The sequence below is a fragment of the Dipodomys merriami genome, unplaced genomic scaffold, assembly GCF_024711535.1.
Source record: "Dipodomys merriami isolate MVZ:Mamm:240054 unplaced genomic scaffold, mDipMer1.0.p SCAF_21, whole genome shotgun sequence".
NCBI lineage: Eukaryota > Metazoa > Chordata > Mammalia > Rodentia > Heteromyidae > Dipodomys > Dipodomys merriami.
In genome coordinates, this window is record NW_027203493.1 from 12,452,589 (window position 1) to 12,471,464 (window position 18,876).

An 18,876-nucleotide genomic window follows, 5' to 3' on the forward strand; every position below is an offset into this window, starting at 1 on the left:
AGCATGCTTTCCACTCCTCAAAACATTTTATTTTTAATGGTATTGGTTGCAAAAAAGTCTTTTGATTCTAATTAGTTTTTGCTATGAAGTACAGAGGAGATACTACTAGGGAGCACATGTACTCTGATGATAATCTCCACAGAGAACATCCTAGATTAAAAGAGACTGGAAGATGACAGGAATTTTATGTATAGTATTTCATTTAATCCCCCAATAAACAATAGCCTTGGGGTGAATGTACCATATTACCTTTATCACCTATAAGAAAACCTAGCCACTACAATGCTTGATAAGAAATGTACTCATTATCTTGCCCATGTAATTGTAACCCCTCTGTACAGTATTTTCACAATAAAAAAAAAGAAAGAAAACCTAGCCACTGAAATAAAGAAGTGTGTCCATAGACACAACAGTGTTAGTTAGGCCTTTGAATTAAAATCTAATTATATAGGAAATAACAATTATATCCAGTCCTTAGATTCAAATCTTTACATTCCTTGTCATACTGCTTTTAAAGTTCTGGATTTCCTACTTTATTGTTTGTGTGTTTTGTGTTTTCTTTTAGTATTTTTGGTATATTTCCTGGTGTGTCCTCCAAAGTGGCAAAGAAATGTTCTTATATACTTGATTGTTATTGTAGAGGTGGTATACAGAAGGGTTACATTTACATGAGTCATGTAATGAGTACAATTCTTTTTGAATCATGTCTCTCTTGCTCTCTCCCAGTTTTCTCCTCTCATCCCTACCCACAAGATGTATAGTTCATTTTCCACATAGTGTCTACTGAGTTCCCCTATTGTATTTATTAACCCTTTGTTTCACTTTTTACCCCTGTTATACTTGTTTACCCTTTTTTCCACTTTTTATGTGTCCCCCTTGCCCTCCCAAAGACAAATTAACAAACAAGACAAAAGGAAAAGACAACAGAAACCACAACAACAAAAGCAATCTCACTTTTGGGCATTTACCCGAATGATCACAAACTAGATCATACTAAAGCTATCAGCACGACTATGTTTATTGCAGCATTATTTACCATAGCTAAGATACAGAACCAACCCAGTTGCCCCTCAGTAGATGAATGGATCAAGAAAATGTGGTATATACACAATGGAATTCTATGCCTCCATCAGAAAGAATGACATTGCCCCATTTGTTAGGAAATGAAAAGACTTGGAAAAAATTATATTAAGTGAAGTAAGCCAGGCCCAAAGAAATATAGGTCCCATGGTTTTCCTTATTTGCAATAACTAGTATATGTCTGAGACAAGCAGAAAAGGTCAGATAAGTTGATGTTAGGTGAAATGAACCCCAAGATAAGGACTCAAATGGTTTTTCTTTCTTGCTATTGCTTCTAACATATTTATAAGATGATTTCTTTGTTGCTTTGTATGTCCCTCCCCTATGGTATAAGCCCTGTTTTCACTGTATTTGATGTTGGCATAATTTGGGGAGGGGAAGGGGAAAAACAAATTGTTTAAATAGGTATACAGGTAGACCCATTGCAACCATGAGATGTACAAGACAGGGGGTCAGGGGGTGGGGAAGATGGGAGGACAGGGATGGTAAGGGAAAACAAAGGAGGAGGGTACAATGCTTGATAAGAAATGTACTCATTAGTCTATGGTCATACCAACCTGAATGCGCCCGATCTCATCTGATCTCGGAAGAAATGTACTCATTATCTTGCTCATGTAATTGTAACTCCTCTGTGTGGTATTTTCACAATTTAAAAAAATCTTAATAATAATAATAATACTACAAAATCTCTTGTTTCCTTTCTTGGAGTTCATTTTGTAAGGTATTGTTTTACATGATCATATGCACATAACTATTGAGCCTTTGTGATCCGTTCCTTTGCATATCCTCCATTGGCCTCACTGTGTGCATATCTAGAGACTCTAAAAATGTGGTGCTTTCTACAGAACCCATAGGTTTAAATTTTTGTCTCTTATTTACAGGCCTTATCTTATTTACAGATACTTAATGTACATTTTCCAAGAAAACCATTTAAATAATTTTATTTCAAATTAAACTGGTCTATTTTATTGAAGTTGTGGTCATTACTGTTTAGTAGATATTACTCAAACTCAGGCAATTACCCTCTGAAAGTTTGTGTTAGGGCCTCCTAAAAATTAAAAAAAAAATCCCGTATTCCTTTGAGTCACTTTGGTTATTTATCTTTTATTTTTCATCTCCTCTCCTGTCCAATTTACCTTAAAAGAATATCCTAATGTGTCATTTTTTTCTTTAATAAGATTTTAAGTCACTCTGCCAATGTATTCTTTGAAGTTTAATTACCCATCTATAATAATTGAATGAATCAATGGCTTTTCTATTTGTCACATAACACAAAAGATATAGGGAAAAACACTCATGAACATACAAATATCATTTCTAACTCTATATGTGTACTCAGTCAGAGATAGAGAGAGACAGAAACAAAAGAGAGAGAAAGACACAGAAAGAGATTTAACTCCATGTTAAACTGACCTGAATTACTGTAATAGGAAATTCCATGTATGACAGAGAACTGTACTCAGTTGTCACCATGTGCATTTTTTGTCCCTGTGTACTTCTTTGTCCTTTCATAATGAAGGCATATAATCAAAATTATTACCTCCATCTCAGAAAGAATTTGGGACCATAAAGGCAAACCAGCTACCAAGAGGGATGGATAACAATAAGATCACTGGATATTATGTATCAAGCTACAGCAAAAAACTCCATAGACTACCCACTAGAGAAACAATCAATGCTAGAAATAGACTTGAGTATTTTAAAATTCACTTCTCCGATTGATTTTCGAAACACATTTAGCATCTACCACAAAAACTGTTTTAAGTGATTCAATAAATCATTTTTGAATGAACATAGAGGATCCTAATACATTTATAAGGCAAACTCATAGTTTATTTATATCAATTAAAAGTTTGAATCAAGTACCTAGATTCTTACAGTTTCTGTGATTCCTCTTGAGGTTTCTCATTATGACATTTCTACCAAATAAACAAGCACTCAAGAAAGTGAAAGAAATCAATCTATTAACAAGCAAAAAAAAAAAAAAAAGAGAGGAAAAAGTCCAAAGTCCTTCAATTAATTTATATTTGATCAATACATCTCTTGATATATGATCACAATCAAAATAGTGCATTATAGTTTATCTAATGTTTCTAATATGGTGTAGTACCAAGAGAAGCCATACTGTAACACGCAGTATTTAATAGGCCCAAATTTGCCAAACCTGTATCCATTACTATTTCCTGAGTTTCATTACAGGTCATGGAAACCTGATTACTCTTTTCATATCTTCATAATTATGAATTACCAATAGCTTCTCATAGTAGTATGTTCATTTTTAATTGGAGAATTCTTTGGTTTGAGAAACAGTCTTGTGTCTTATAGACTATTCACAAGAATTTCTGGCCCTTACCCACTAGAGGCAGATAATAATCCTCCAAACAATGATAAATGTTTCCAAAGACTGATAAAGTCACCAAAGAAGATAAAATGTCCATTGCTTAGACACGCAATACATGAAGTATATCATGGTAATAACCATGATCAAAAATTAAGTCTTTTTCCTACTATGTAGTTAGTGACATTGGATGATGCCTGGAATAAATGCAAAAGGGAGAATAAGAGCCCCTGAAAGAATCATCATATGTCATTAGACTGCCTACAAGTTGCTGCTACCATCCTCAAAGATCATCAATTCTAGCACATGGACATGTGTTAAAGGCTCTCTTCATTTCCATCTGTTATTGCTTTCACTGGTCTCTATTTTCATTAGTTTCTCTCATGGTATGCTATTTATGGAATGTGAGACACATGCTAAGATTTTGTAAACTTTAATTTGGAAATAAGATGTGTGATGACAGATAATTCAAAGTACCTCCATTGGGTACAGGCACTTTTGAAGAACAACAACAAAAAAAAATCATGAGCAAAGCAAGAACATATATGAGATCCGAAGCCTTTCTAAGTATAATTTTTTCTTCTTTGGTACCAGGCTTTGAATAAGCATAACTCTCTCCAAGTGCTTTTATTCTGTTCCTCACAGAGTTTTCTACCTTTTGCCTGGGATTCCTTTGTTTTTATCACAAACTCTTGTAAAGAGAAGACTGAATAGTCAACATACTTTAGCATTCCATACTCTCTCTCTGTCTCTCTCTCTCACTCTCTCTGTCTCTCTCTGTGTCTCTCTTTCCCTCTCTCTCTTGCTCTCTCTTGCTCTCTCTCTCTCTTGCTCTCTCTCTCTCTCTCTCTCTCTCTCTCTCTCTCTCTCTCTCTCTCTCTCTCTCTCTCTCTCTCTCTCTCTCTCTCTCTCTCTCTCTCAGCAATGCTTACATTTTCCTGTTTTCTTCTCTCTGGATGCCAAGGAACACTCACTTGCAAATTCCTCTGTTCATTTCAAAATTGGTAACTTCATCCTATCCCTGTATGCCAGCACCAGGCTATAGCATCTGGCAGCAAAGCTGTTTAATCTCTTGGGGAGTTTACTGGTTTAAATCCATGACTAACAATCATATAAAAATATGACAAAACCAGATGCCTGTAGACTCCTATAGTTTTGTTCTTGGAGCAGGAGTATGTTTCTTCCCAGTTTCTCAAGTTGTCTTATACTCAAATTTACACTGATATCTTCCCTGTACTCCTCCACGTCTTTGTGTGTTTTCATATAAAGGCAGCAGGCAACCAATCTGCAATACATGTACTCAGGTGTTTTTGTTTGTTTGTTTGTTTTAACCTGAAAACCTCTAAAATGTTACTGTACTGGCATCTGTTAACTACGGCTCCCTTTTAACCTTAGAAGAGCTGAAAAGAAAGCAACTCTCAAATAGATTCTCTTTCTTCTTGATTTTCTGAAATAGGTTATTAAGCTATAATCCCAGATCAACCTGAGCCTAGCAATGTAGACCAGCAGGGCCTCAGATTCTCCATACTCCCTCCCCTCACTGTCAAGTCCTGGGATTATAGGTTTACACAACCACAACAGGCATTGTTTTGTTTTAATCTTGGCTCTTTGCATCTCAGACTTTCAACCAAAAATAAAACATATTCACAAATGCAGACATGAAAAGTGAGCATGAAGAAACACACACTTAATTGTCCTAATTACATAATAATAATTCCTTGGCTAATATTAGCTTTGCTGCAGAAGAACAACGGTTGATCTAAAGAAAGTGCCAGATATATTCAACAATCTTTTGGAACTTTCCTAATAGCAATAAATAAATTATAATAATCAAATTTAAATGACAATATAAAATATTTGCATTGTCTGCATTTTGGACATTACTGAGACACCTAGAGATTAAGTGACTTGACAAATATTTATAGCTAGGGAGTAAAGACTGGAATATGAAACAAAGTTTCTTGAAATTGTGCCCTTCACACTCCTACTTATCTGATTATTCACTCTCAATAGTTGGTTAGTTCAATGAGAACAGAATCTGTTTTGACTTATTGTACATATTAGTGTGATCCAGTAAAAGATAAATATTTTTCCAAATATTTTACATAATTTTGTATGGTCTCAATTAAATATTTTATCTGAAATACTTAGCCTCTGTCCAGCTTATCTCAAGGTTTGATTCTTCATATCTACCTGACTCTAAATTTGATGACATAGCACATGATGTCATATCTTGACAAAAACTACTACATTTTGCTGATATTAAATTTGGCACTTCTGATGAGGAAAAGAATAAAATATTAAGCTAATATTGTGGCCATACTAATTTCCTTCAAGTAGCACCAAGCGTCAGAGAGGACATTTTATTGTGTATTATATCACTATTCCCTTCCAGTTCTTGAGGGTTTATTTTCTATCTTGGTTAGATTTCAAACAATACCCAACAACTTCCCTCCTTGGAGTATGGCACCTCTATTTCATTTATAGAGACCACTTCAGGGTAATTACTGCTGGTGAGAAAGCACTACTGGAATCTGTTTGCCAGTGTTATTTTTCCCATTCTAAAATGATATGTGGGTAATAAAATGGAAAGTATGTAACGTGTATGACTACAGAGCCTTAACGTTAATATTTAATAACTCACTCAACTCCACGGCATGGAAACCAATCTGTTACCTTGATTCCATTACCAGAAAATTCTGTTCAACTGAAACATACCTTCAAATCCTGAGGGAATCCTGAGGGATACAATGTACTAGCTTTGAAATTTTAACATTAAAAAAATTATAAGGACATTAGACATAGTTGCCCACCAGCTGTGAGACTTAGGTCCTTAGTATTAGTCTCTATGTATTTCAGATTTTGTCCTTTATAAGATAAGGGGATTAAAGAAGTGATTGTCAAGTACTAAGAGCTTTGGTTCCCCCCTACCCAATCATTAGAATTTTTAAATGTTGTACTCCATTGCCTGATAAATGGCACTTAGGAATGTAAATATAGAACCCTGATTAATAATGATATGACTGTTTGTACAGGATGGAGAGGAATCTTAGAAATGGTAGATTACTCCTTTTAAATTCTTGTTTTCTGTAAGGCTCTCTGGGTGATAAATGAACTCCCAGAGAAGGGTGTCTAAATAGAATCTCAGTGTCAAAAAAGATTAAAGCATAGAAAAATAATAATGAGCATTCTTAAGCCTTATAGTCCTTCATCATCATCATCTTCAGTTTTGTTTTTGCTGATGTCTCCTGTTTTCTTGGCTCACATTGGGTACTCAATAAATTATGAGTACTAATTTTATTCTATGAATCTGATAGATAGCATTGAAGTAACAAAGTGACAACACTGTGAATCCTATTAAATAATAGACAACTCAACAAAGAAACTACAACTATTTTTCATCTATCTCTACATTTTCACCACCTAATATGGTGTCTGGCATGGAGTTGGAAATGAAGGCATGCATACTGAATGACTTTAATAGGGTCACAAATTGAATAATAAAGTAGCCCCAATGACCATAGCGTCTATTTATCAACATTTATCACAAAATAGTTGTATCTTTTTGTTGTTTGGGGTGGAGGGGTGGGCAGTCATGGGGCTTGAACCCAAGTTCTAGGTGCATCCTTGAACATTTTGCCCAAAGCTAGCACTCTACTACTTTGAGCCATGGCTTCATTTCTGGCTTTTTGGATATAGGAAGATAAGTCTCCAGGAACTTTTTTTTTTCTGCCTGGGCTGGCTTTGAACAGAGATTCTCAAAATGCTGAAATAAGGATACAAGTTGACCCACTGTAGCAATGAGATGTACAAGACAATGTGTTGAAAATGAATTTTACAACTTCAGAGGGGCAGTGAGGGAGGAGTTGGGGAAGTGGGAAGGGAAAGGTGGTAGGGGAAAAACAAAGGAGGAGGTAACAATGCACTATAGGAAATGTACTCATTGTCTTACTCACGTGACTGTAACCCCTATGTACAGTATTTTTACAATAAAAAATACTAAAAAAATAATCCATTGAAGTTGAAGCAATAGTCTCTACAAGAATTAGTCCTATACCCTATCCAATCACACAAGACACAAATCGCACAATAATTGACCAAAGGGTCATAAATATCTCATAAACAGGCCAAATGACCATTACTGCCTTCCTAATCACCAGATACTTACTTTGATGACACTAATGTTAGCAAAACATATTCCCTCTCCCAAGGGAGATAATCTAATATTCTTCTCCAGGAATGTCATCAAGCTTCTAAGATTAATGGTAGGCAGGAAGCTTCCACTTATTTTCTCCAAATATGCCTTTCTACCTTAATCTCCAGACCAATCAATACATTAAGTATATGGCAAAGAAGACTTTACAACTGTGTTAAGATTGCGAACCTTAACATAAGCAGATCTTCCATGATAATCTGAGGTGACAAAACTCATTTCAGACACTCCAGCATTTTTTTTTCTTTGAAGCAACATATTGTCTCCATCTAGGAGGAAAAAAATGCTGATCTACCAAAAGTCTGTGTGCATAGGTCAAATGTCTATTACCCCCACAGGGATTTTTTTAATTTTTATAAGCTTATTTATTCTTTTAAATTTATTTATTTTTAAATATTTTCCATAAATTTATTTATTCTTCTCTTTGACGTATCAGAAAGAAGCCAATGACAAACTTGAATTTCTTTGGAATAAAAAGTTCTGCAGCCTTTCCTATTCATTAGCTTCTAAAGATTGCTTTATGGCTCAGTCAAAAAATATTTTGGGACCACATTGGTAGTTTTCTTCAAAATGCAACCATTTTAAGAATCTACTAAACATTATAACTCCTTCCTCAAAAAAAAGCATACAACCAGAGAATACTTTCCAATATATGCTTCTTATATTTCCATATGTGCTTTAAAAAGCTATTATATCTTTTCCTTGTCAGTAATTTCATAGGCTCCCACTTTTTTACTTGTGAATTCCATGAACCAAACAGGCTGAAGTGAAAGAAAGCTATTTTCCTGGGACAGGTAGTATAGTTGAGATCATCAAACTTCATTGCCTGCTCTTCCTGACCTCCCTAGATTTGACCTGTGTAGAAATTTGCATATCATTTGCCTTAGCACTGATTCTAATGGTACTTTCCCTGAAAATTCTCCTGAGACCATCAGATTGTCTGATGATCTTACTTCTTTTATGTTCTACTCACAGTTTGGCAAAAAGGTATTGGCTCCATAAAAGATTATTTGATCCATGATGGTATCTGAAAGGGTTAAGGTGCCCCAGTGTCTACTTAACTCAGAGGGGCCCAATAACAAAGCCAGAAGCCCAACATGGTCTTCAGTCAATCATTTATATACTGATGAGAGATTTAAGCAATAGGGAGATTTAGAATACATGAATGCATAACTAAACTAATGAATGGTTACTTAAGCCAAAGCTGCAAAGTCCATACTTCTGGATCTAAAGGAAATTTTGCCTTGACAAAGTTGTTGAAATCTACCAAGTGTGATATTGAAGCCTTCCCTATTTGTAAAGAGCCATCTTTTCAACTCTGAAGAGCAGAAATGTCAAAAGGAGATGCTACTCCAGCTGGAAAATCCTGAAAAGAAATAAACCAACATTTATAATATTGGGGAATTACACACAGTTTTAAAAACTGACAAGTTTAGATAAAAATTGCCTATAGAAAATTTAAGTTAGAATGTGAGCAAGATGAAAACTAATAATCTGGACTTCAATATTTTGGGCAGAAGTGTCTATGAGTGATTTTTTTAATTTTTTTTCACTAATGTGCTTGTAATCTAGCAAGCAGCATTTCTTATGTAAAAAAATAATGTCTTTATGTCTGAGTGTTGTGTTTAGCCAAGATTCCTCAATAAGTGGCAATTAAATATGACTCATTCCATGTTAAGACTTTGTGAAGTATTTGCTAGTGAAGGTGAGTCTATAAAAATCCTGGACAGATGCAGTATGCAGAAAACAAACTACATTTTTTATTATTTGGAACTATTTTGGAAATTTTTATTTTAATTTGGAAACAGTTATCTGTCTCTTGGAGAATAAACTCTTGATGAACCATATGTAAACTTTCTTGCTTTCAAACCACAAGCTGGAATGATTTTACTTACTTTATTTAGTCATTTACCACCTTTATTTCACAGAAGTGGCCCAGCAGAGAACCCCAAGATAGATCTCTTTGATACATCAAGATAGTTACATATTAGAATAGTTCAACATAAGAACCTTGGATCTGAGTCACAGCTTGATGACTGAGCCATGACAGGCTGTTGAGGCCTTTGCTCTTTTTAATGCATATCATTAAAGTTTCTTCAAGTATGCATGAAATAAAAGCATTTTTGTGCTGTTATTTCCTCCTTCTTGCTAATCTCATTTCTAAGGATTGAATTCACTAGAGGACTTGCTCCTAATTGTGCCCTTTCTGATCATCTCGCCTCATGGGGTTGAAAAGAGTCTGCTGTTCCATCTGTAGTGATAGTTTCATTGAATGCTTTTGATGTTGCTGCTAATGGCCAGGTCTTTACCCTGGGCATTGGGTTAGCATCTTGCATACTGTGTGGGAGTTCTCCGTTGGCTAGCATTAGTGAGATGCTGAGAATTCTAGGCTGGCACTCGTTCTGTCTACACAGGCGCTGGCTTCAATTGATCCCCCAGGCTTCAATTTAGCTCAGCAAACCAGCAAGATGCCCAGATCTTTACTCAGACATGAAGATTCTGAAGGAAACATTGTTTATAGCTTCCTCTTGCATATGGAAGTATTTTTGAGGTCTACAAAATTACACTTTTTCTCTTAACATAATCCTTTTTGCTTCACTATACAAAAAGTAAATAAAATGGAAATAACTTGATCAATATGGAATACCTATAAAATAGTCTACAAGATTGCCACATTTTTTTCTATGTGAAATTTAAAAAAAATTATGTATGTGCATTTTCTTCCTATTCTGCTACTATCAATTAGATTTTAAGTGTTCTCTCCATAGCAAAAAAAGATAAATAAAATAAGCATGTAAAATAATGCCTATGTGAACTAGCTCAATGAGCTCAAACTCTTCTTCAATGTATACTTTCCTCCAAAGAACATATTATGCAGGATCAATTTATACAATTTTATTGCAAATCCAAATGTTAATTAATTTTAAATACTATTGAGTAAAGTAGAAACATTCCGGGAAAGAAAGTAAAGATTAGACCTTTAAATTTATTGCTTCCTGTCAACAGAAGAGAAGTGCTAGCAATTCCCTTGCTGGATACTAAAGTGACTCTAAGCTTTCTTCATTACGCTCTGCTTTGGAATTAGTTTCGTTCACCTGGGTGACAGGCTGTATTCTGCTGGTGCCACTCTGTGCCACTCTGTGTAGACATACACTCAATACATACCAAGTGATCACTGAGTTCATATGGGGTCTATCCAGAAAATAACCATCTCACCACTTATCTTATTGTATCAAGATCATTATCTATACACTGTCTTATTAATCATTTTGTAAGCTTCATACCTTTGCTAAGATAGTGTAGAAATTTAATTTACTTGTAATGAACCTCACAATATGCTTTAAAGTAGCAAGTACTATAATACTTGCTGATTAGAGGGGTTTAGAAACTTATCCAAGGTGATTCAACAGTTAATTGATTGAACACACATTTGGAATCTGCATGGTCTGTGAAACCAGTTTGACATCTTGTCATTCATAGTAGCACCATTAAAGGTAGATAGAAAACTCTTATTTTCACAAGACATAAATTCACTTAGGCTAGATTATGAAAATAAATAGAACAGAGAACACAAATAGTATAATTCTTCTACCAAAAAAAAAAAGACTAAATCAGCCAGGCACCTGTGGCTCACACCTGTAATCCTAGCTTCTCAGGAAGCTGAGATATGAGGATCACAGTTCAAAGCCAGCAAGGGCAGAAGAGTCCATGAGACACTTGTCTCCAATTATCCACCAGAAAACCAGAAGTGGTGCTGTGGCTCAAGTGGTTGAGCACTTGCCTTGAACTGAGGAGCTCAGGGACAGTACCCAGGACCAGAGTTCAAATCCCACAACTGACCAAAAAAAAAAAAAAAGACTAAGTCAGAGCCCAACAAAATAAGTACCAGGCAAAGGAAACGGGTAATAGCAAGAGGGGAAGGTGGAGCCAAGGGGAGAGGGTAGAAAACAATGAAGGGGGTATAGAGGATGAATGCAGACAAGAATTCATTTTATATACCATAGAACTGCAAAATAAGGGAAGGGGTGGGTTGAAGAGGGGTGAAAATGTTGAAATGATGATACAGATCAAGATGCATTGTATACATACTGCTTGGTTAAATGGCAAACAAATAAATACATAGCCTAAAATTAAGATAAAAGAGAGAATGAGTCAGTTGGGAAGGGTAGGTGAGGATGCTCTAAGGAATGACCAAGATATAACTCCTTTGTACAAATATCTAAAAGATAATAAATAAAACTAAAACTAAAATAGCTTAGTGAAAAGTGTATGTGGAAATATGTATGTATGTATGTATGTATGTATGTATGTAGTATTGTGTTGCAGTTAAATTAGTCTTACATGGGAATACAAAAGTATATACAGCTAAATAAGGTATATATACACATACATATATCTAACATGTATGTATATGCTACACACATAAAATATACAAAAACTTTAAAATATAACAAATTTAAGTAGTTTTTATCTATTTGTATGTATAATATGATACTGTTTTTCTTCATTTTTGCTGAAATCTGATCCTGTCCTCAAACAAATCCTTACAATGTTTATTACAATATTATTCATCTCACGCTTTATACCCTATCAACTTACTTAAAAGCAACTCTTGATGGGGGCTGGGAAGGTGGCCCAGTGGTAGAGTACTTGCCTTGCATGCCTGAGGCCCTGGGTTCGATTCCTCAGCACCACATAAGCAAAAAGAAAAAAGCCGGAAGTGGCACTGTGGTTCAAGTGGTAGAGCGTTAGCCTTGAGCTGAAGAGCTGAGGGACAGCGCCCAGGCCCAGAGTTCAGGCCCCACGACTGGACTCAAAAAAAAAAAAAAGCTACTCTTGAAATCTTTATAAGTAATAATGGTCCAGAAAGTTAAGCCTATACTAATTTTTGCAAGTAATATCATGCCTGGAACTTTGCACATTATTATTAATTGTAATTCATATTGAATTTATATATATAGTTTATTACTCGAATACACCACAGTTTCCTTACAAACAGAAAGCATGTGCTATAATTGGTCTATTTTCTCCACAATTTCTGGAACCACTTTGAGTACATAGACACCTACAGGAGTTTATAGCTATAAATGATCTTTAAAATAATCTAATTTACATTGTACATCTTACAAAAGACAAAATAGTTAAAGTAAAATGGGCAATGACAAAATGCTGAAATAAGGGTACAAGTTGACCTATTATAACAATGAGATGTACAAGACACTATGTTGAAAATGAACTTCACAACTTGGCAGGGGTGGGGGATGGCAGGAGAAAAATAAAGGAGGAGGTAACAATGCTTGATAGGAAATGTACTCATTATCTTACTCATGTAAGTTTAACCCCTCCATTCAGTATCTTTGCAATAAAAATATATACAAAAAAGAAATAAAATGAGTCTTACTATGTAATGGAGCTAGTTAGTTGTGTGGAGATTAAAACCCTGGTTTTCACAATACTCATTAACATGCTAGAAGAACTATCAATTTATAGTCAATACAAATTTATTGAACTGAACTTTTTGTAATGCATTCCTGAGAGTATATGAAGTGTGTTCTCCTCACATATTGAGATAAATTTCAAATATTATTGATAGTGTGTATTGGTTTACAAATTCAGATTATAATAAGTAAAAGAGAAAAGTCTGTACCTCTTATAACCCACTCAGAAACTTTAAATAGAATAATCAAAAAATCACAAGTGACAATGAAGTTAATTGTTCTTACCATGTCAAGATTGGCATTTTTGTTCTGCATCATGAATTTCTGACAATCATGAGTTTGAGTCACCACCTATGACATTTACTTTTGCTCTGAATATATTATTGTCACAAAAGTTTATTCTTTACCTCTTTTTGGATCAATACTTCCATTCTTCCACGTTTCCCTACTTAAAATCCTCCTCAGAGTCCCACTCCGAGCTCCCCTTCATTTTCCCTTAGCATTCATGTAATAAGATTTTTCAGGATAACACATGAAAGATGTTGTATCATTGGATGAAAGAATTAAAGAATTTAACAAAGGTCAATGGCTTTCTTTGCCATATGTGAAAGAAAATATGATTGGCTGGACTAGGAGGTAGGGCTCAGTGGTACAGTACATGACTAGCAGGCAGGAAGCCCTGAGTTCCAACCCCAATACTACCAATTTTTTAAAAAGAATTAAAATAAATTTAATTATTTCATGAATTTAATTAGTACATTATATAAAATAAGAATTATTATAAATAAAGAGCCAGGCACTGGTGGCTCACACTTGAATCCTAGCTTACTCATGAGAAGCATTGACTTTGGTAGCAGAAAAATTCCTCAAATCTTCATCTAAAATAAATCCAAGCAAAAATTCAAGCTAGTGGTATGATTCATGTGGCAGGGTCAGAGGCATGGACAAGAAAGCCATTCAAGAGCGAGAGGCCTTGAGTTCAAAGATCTGGTACCAGCATATGTGTAGACGTGCACATGCACAAACACACACACACACACACATGCATGAACACACATATTCATGAACACACACACTTCTTTGTGGCTGTTGTTTGCTGTACCTTTTTTCTTGTATGTAAGTTTATCTGTTTGGGGGGGTATAAAGGGGAGCATAGAAATGATGAGACAGTGCAGTGGTACTCACTAGACACTATGCTGAAAATGAACCACACAACTTGTTGGGAAAAGTCAGGAGGAAAAAGCTGGGAGAAAGCAAGGAAAGAGGTGACGTGCTAAAGAAGAAGTGTACTCATTACCTGGTTTATGTAACTGTAACCCCTCTGTATATCACCCTTATAATGAAAACAACAACTGCATAGGAATGAAAATTTCTACTATATGGCTTTAATACTCACTCTCATCTAGAGTTGAAATCAGGGAAAGATATGTGGGATGATTACATTATAGTTCAAGTCTTCTCAAAAATTTAGATGGAACTTTAAGAATATAATTGATACAACACCATGATTTCACTGGTCAGGCAAATTTACGCTCTTGTTTACTCTGCCCAGTAGAGTAGCTCTTGATTTCCATCTTGCTTGTGTTACCTTTGGCCTGAAGTTCCTAAATTTAGAGGAAATGGCTTTAGGTTTTTGCCATTAAGTATAATGCGGGCTGTAGGTTTGTCATATACAGCCTTTATTATATTGAGGAATCTTCCATGGATTCCTTGTTTTTCCAGAGGTTTCATCATCAAGGGGTGTTGGATCTTGTCAAATGCCTTTTCTGCATCTATTGAGATAATCATGTGGTTCTTATCCTTGCTCTTGTTGATGTGATGAATTATATTGATTGATTTGCATGTATTGAACCAGCTTTACATCCCTGGAATGAATCTTGTTTGATTGTGGTGTATGAGTTTTTTGATGAGTTGTTGAAGTTGATTGGCCAAAATTTTGATGAGAAGTTTTGCATCAATATTCATGAAAGAAATGGGTCTATAGTTCTCTTTCTTTGATGAGTCCCTGCCTGGTTTTGGAATGAGGGTTATGCTGGCTTCATAGAAAGAGTTCAGATGTAAACTTTCACTTTCAATTTCACTGAAGATTTGGAGGAGTATTGGTGTGAGTTCTGCTTTGAAGGCCTTGTATTATTCAGCTGTAAATCCATCCCGCCTTGGGCCTTTCTTGGGTGGGAGGTCTCTTATTGCTATTTCTATTTTGATGCTTGATATGGGTCTGTTAAGTTGGTTTAAATCATCTTGGCTTATTTTGGGCATGGCATTATTTGCTAAAAATTCGTCCATTTCTTCCAGATTCTCAAACTTATTAGTCTAAAGGTTTGAGAAGTAGTCCCTTATAATGTTATGAATTGTGGTTGTTTGTTGGTGATGTTTCCATTCTCATCTCTGAGTTTGTTTATTTGGGTGTGTTCTCTTCTTTGTCTGATAAGACTTGCGAAGGATCTGCCCATTTTGTTAATTTTTTTGATGAATCAACTCTTCGTTTTGTTGATTCTTTCTATTTTTTTGGATTCTAATTCATTTAATTCTGATTTAATTTTAATTATTTTCTCTGAATATTGGATTGTGTTTAGCTTGTTGTTCTTTTTCAAGTAATTTCAGGTGCCTAGTTAAATTGTTGGTTTCAGATCTCTCCAATTTGTTGATGTAGGAACTCAGAGCTATAAACTTGCCTCTGAGTACTGCCTTTCCTGTGTCCCAGAGGAACTGGTAATTTTGTGTTCATTTTCATTAAATATCATGAACATTTGAATTTCCTTTCTAATCTCTTCCATGACCCACTGGTGGTTCAACAGTGTGTTGTTTAGCCTCCATGTGTTACAGGACTTTCTTTGGTGGCTTTTGGTGTTGAATTCTAATTTTATTCCCTTGTTGTCTGAGAGAATGTTTCTGAATATGGACAAATTTGATTTGTGTTCTAAAATGTGTTCTATTTCAGAGAATTTTCCGTGTGCTGCTGAGAAGAATGTGTATTCTGATGCTACTGGGTGTAATATTCAGTAGATGTCTGTTAAGTCGAATTAATCTATGTGGTTGTTTAGATCCGAGATCTCTCTGCTGAGTTTTTGCTGGGTTGATATATCTAGTTGGGAAAGTGGTATGTTAAAGTCCCCAATAATTAATGTCTTTAGATCTATGTGAGATTTTAGGGAAAATAGTGTTTCTTGGATAAATTTGGGTGCTCTATTATTTGGTGAATAGATATTTAGAATTGTAATATCCTCCTGAAGGAGAGATAACCTTAATTAGAATGTAAGGACTTTTATCTCTTCTCGCTTAATTTGAAGTCTATTTTATCTGATACTAGGATTACAACTTCGGCCTGTTTATGGGGGTTCTTTGCTTGGCAGATTTTATTTGAATCTTTCACATTCACAATATTTTTGTTTTTGTGAGCAAGGTGTGTCTCTTGAAGGCAGAAAATAGAAAGATCTTGTTTTTAATCCACCTAGACAGTTTGTCATTTAATGGGAGAGTTAAGTCCATTAATATTAAGAGTTAGGACTGAGAGGTGTTTGGTAGTTTCTACCATGTTATCCACTTTCTTGGGGCCTATACCAACTGGGTTCTTCTTATGATTTGTGGATTCTCTCTTCAGGGGCTGTTTCTTGGCCTTTATATTGTACTCTTGTTTTTTCCTATGTGTAGGACATCTTTAAGTATCTTTTGTAGGGCTGGTTTCATGGAGATAGATTGTTTCAATTTTTTCTTTCCTCTGGAAGGTTTTTATTTGTCCTGTTATGAAGGAGAGTTTAGCTGGGTACAGTATTCTTAGTTGATAATTGTTTGTCTTTAGAGCATGGTGTACATCATTTCTGGCTCTTCTTGCTTTCATTTTCTCTCCTGAGAAATCTGAAGTTGTTTTGATTGGTTTCCCTTTATAGGTAATTGATCTTTCTCCCTGAAGCTTTAGTAATCCTTTCCTCAGTCTCAATTAATCCTGTGTGGATTAATTACAATGTGACAGTGGGATGTCTAGTTCTGGTCTGGTCTGTTTGGGGTTCTAAAGGCTTCTTGTATCTGAATGGGCCTATCTTTTTGCATGTTTGGTAAGTTCTCTGCTAGGATCTTGTTAAATAAATTTCCTAGGCATTTCACTTCTGTCTCTAGGCCCTCCTTTATACACATTAGCCTTAAATTAGGCCTTCTGTTGGTGTCTTCTAAATGTTGAGTAGATCTATCATATTGTTTGGATTTGTCTTGAATACTTATCTGTTCTTTCTCTATAATATCTCGGCTGTCTTCAATCCTGGAGGTTTGATCTTCTGCATGGTCTAACTTATGTCAAGTCTTTCTACTTTGTTTTTTTAATTTCCTTTACTTCTAATTAGTCAGATTTAATGGCTTCAAATTCTTTGTTGGAGCTTTGTTTTAAATCTTGTATGGACTTCTTCACCTCCATTTGGTTTTCAGTGTTCCATCTCAAATCATTTAGTTGATTGGTTATATTCTCTTTGGACTCCCTTTCCTTCAGTTGGACTGCATTCAGTATTCCTTTTGTGGCCTCTATGGATTCCTCCAGCTTTCTGTTTGTTTATTCCATTAATACATCTATGAATCTTTGTTCATTCTTATCCCACTCATGCAATTCTTCTATTTATCTTTGATTAACATCCTCATGTCAGCAAAATTACTGTATTAATCTTTGGTTAGCCTCATCACACTCACGGACTCAAACAGACTCATTTGCAGGCTTTCAATCTTTTCATTCAGCATGTTTATCAATAGTGTTTGTAGAGCATTTTGGGAACTCTCTTCTGGATTGTTCATTAACTGTTTTGTTGCCTGATTATCATGAGCAGGATTTGAGATACATGGACTTGCCTCTTTTCTTGTGTTTCTCCAGCTTGTTCTGCCTGTTTCGGTATGAAAGCAAAACTAAGTCCATGGTAGAACACTATTATATGGCAAGTATCAACCAGAGCCCTGTAGTTATGCAGATTGTTTGATGGAGTCAACATGAGTACAGATACAATCTAGTTCATCAGATACAATCTAATTAAACAAAAACCTATTGCAGATCAATGAACTAAGAAAATCAAAGAAAGAATCAGCAGACCAGAAATTAATGGGTTGAGGGAGAATTGTGAGGAGAAAATAAGATTAGAGGAATGTAGAGGGGCAAAGGGAGAGAGGGAATATAACCAAGACCTAAATTCAGAGAACGGAAAAGGATAGAAGGAAAGGAGAAGAGAGATAAAGAAATAAGAAAAATTAAAAATTAAAAAACTAAACACTTAAAAACTATAAGTATAAATAAATAATACTGCAATTAAAGGAGTTAGAGCTGAGAGTTTGTGCATCAAGTAATCAATATTTGAATTATACATACAATGAAGAATAAAGTCTAATAATCAAAGATGGCTATATAACTGGGGATGAATAGAACAGCAATTAAGTAAAGCAAAACAAAACAAAAACCAAAAAAACCCAAAACAAAACAAAAACAAAAATAGTCAAAATAGACCAGAAGGGGAAGGAGTAAGAAGAGAATAATTTTTAAAAACCTAAAATAAAAATGTTGAAAACAATAGAAAATAATTCTTTTAAAACATTTTTTAAAAATTAGGTAGAAAAAGTTCTTTGATTTTTTTGGTGGGGGAGGGAAATCTTGTGTCTCCCCTGTGTCCATAACCAGTCTCTTGGTTGAATCTCTGGTTTGCTTATGGTGTTTGGTTTTCCTGTGGCTTGATTGGCTTCTTTGAGAAGGCAGAACAAATCTCTACCTTACCAGTGACTTTATGACTCTTGTTCCAGGCTAGGTCAGTGGGAGGGTGATCTGTTTTGAGTGTCACAAAAAGGGG

At 35.1% G+C, this 18,876-nt stretch overlaps 1 protein-coding gene across 5 annotated transcripts in view; it reads left to right on the top strand.

The window, feature by feature from the left end:
- The window catches only part of Lrrc4c (leucine rich repeat containing 4C), a 1,099,028-nt gene that overhangs the window by 843,453 nt on the left and 236,699 nt on the right, over positions 1–18,876 (top strand). The window lies entirely within an intron of this gene.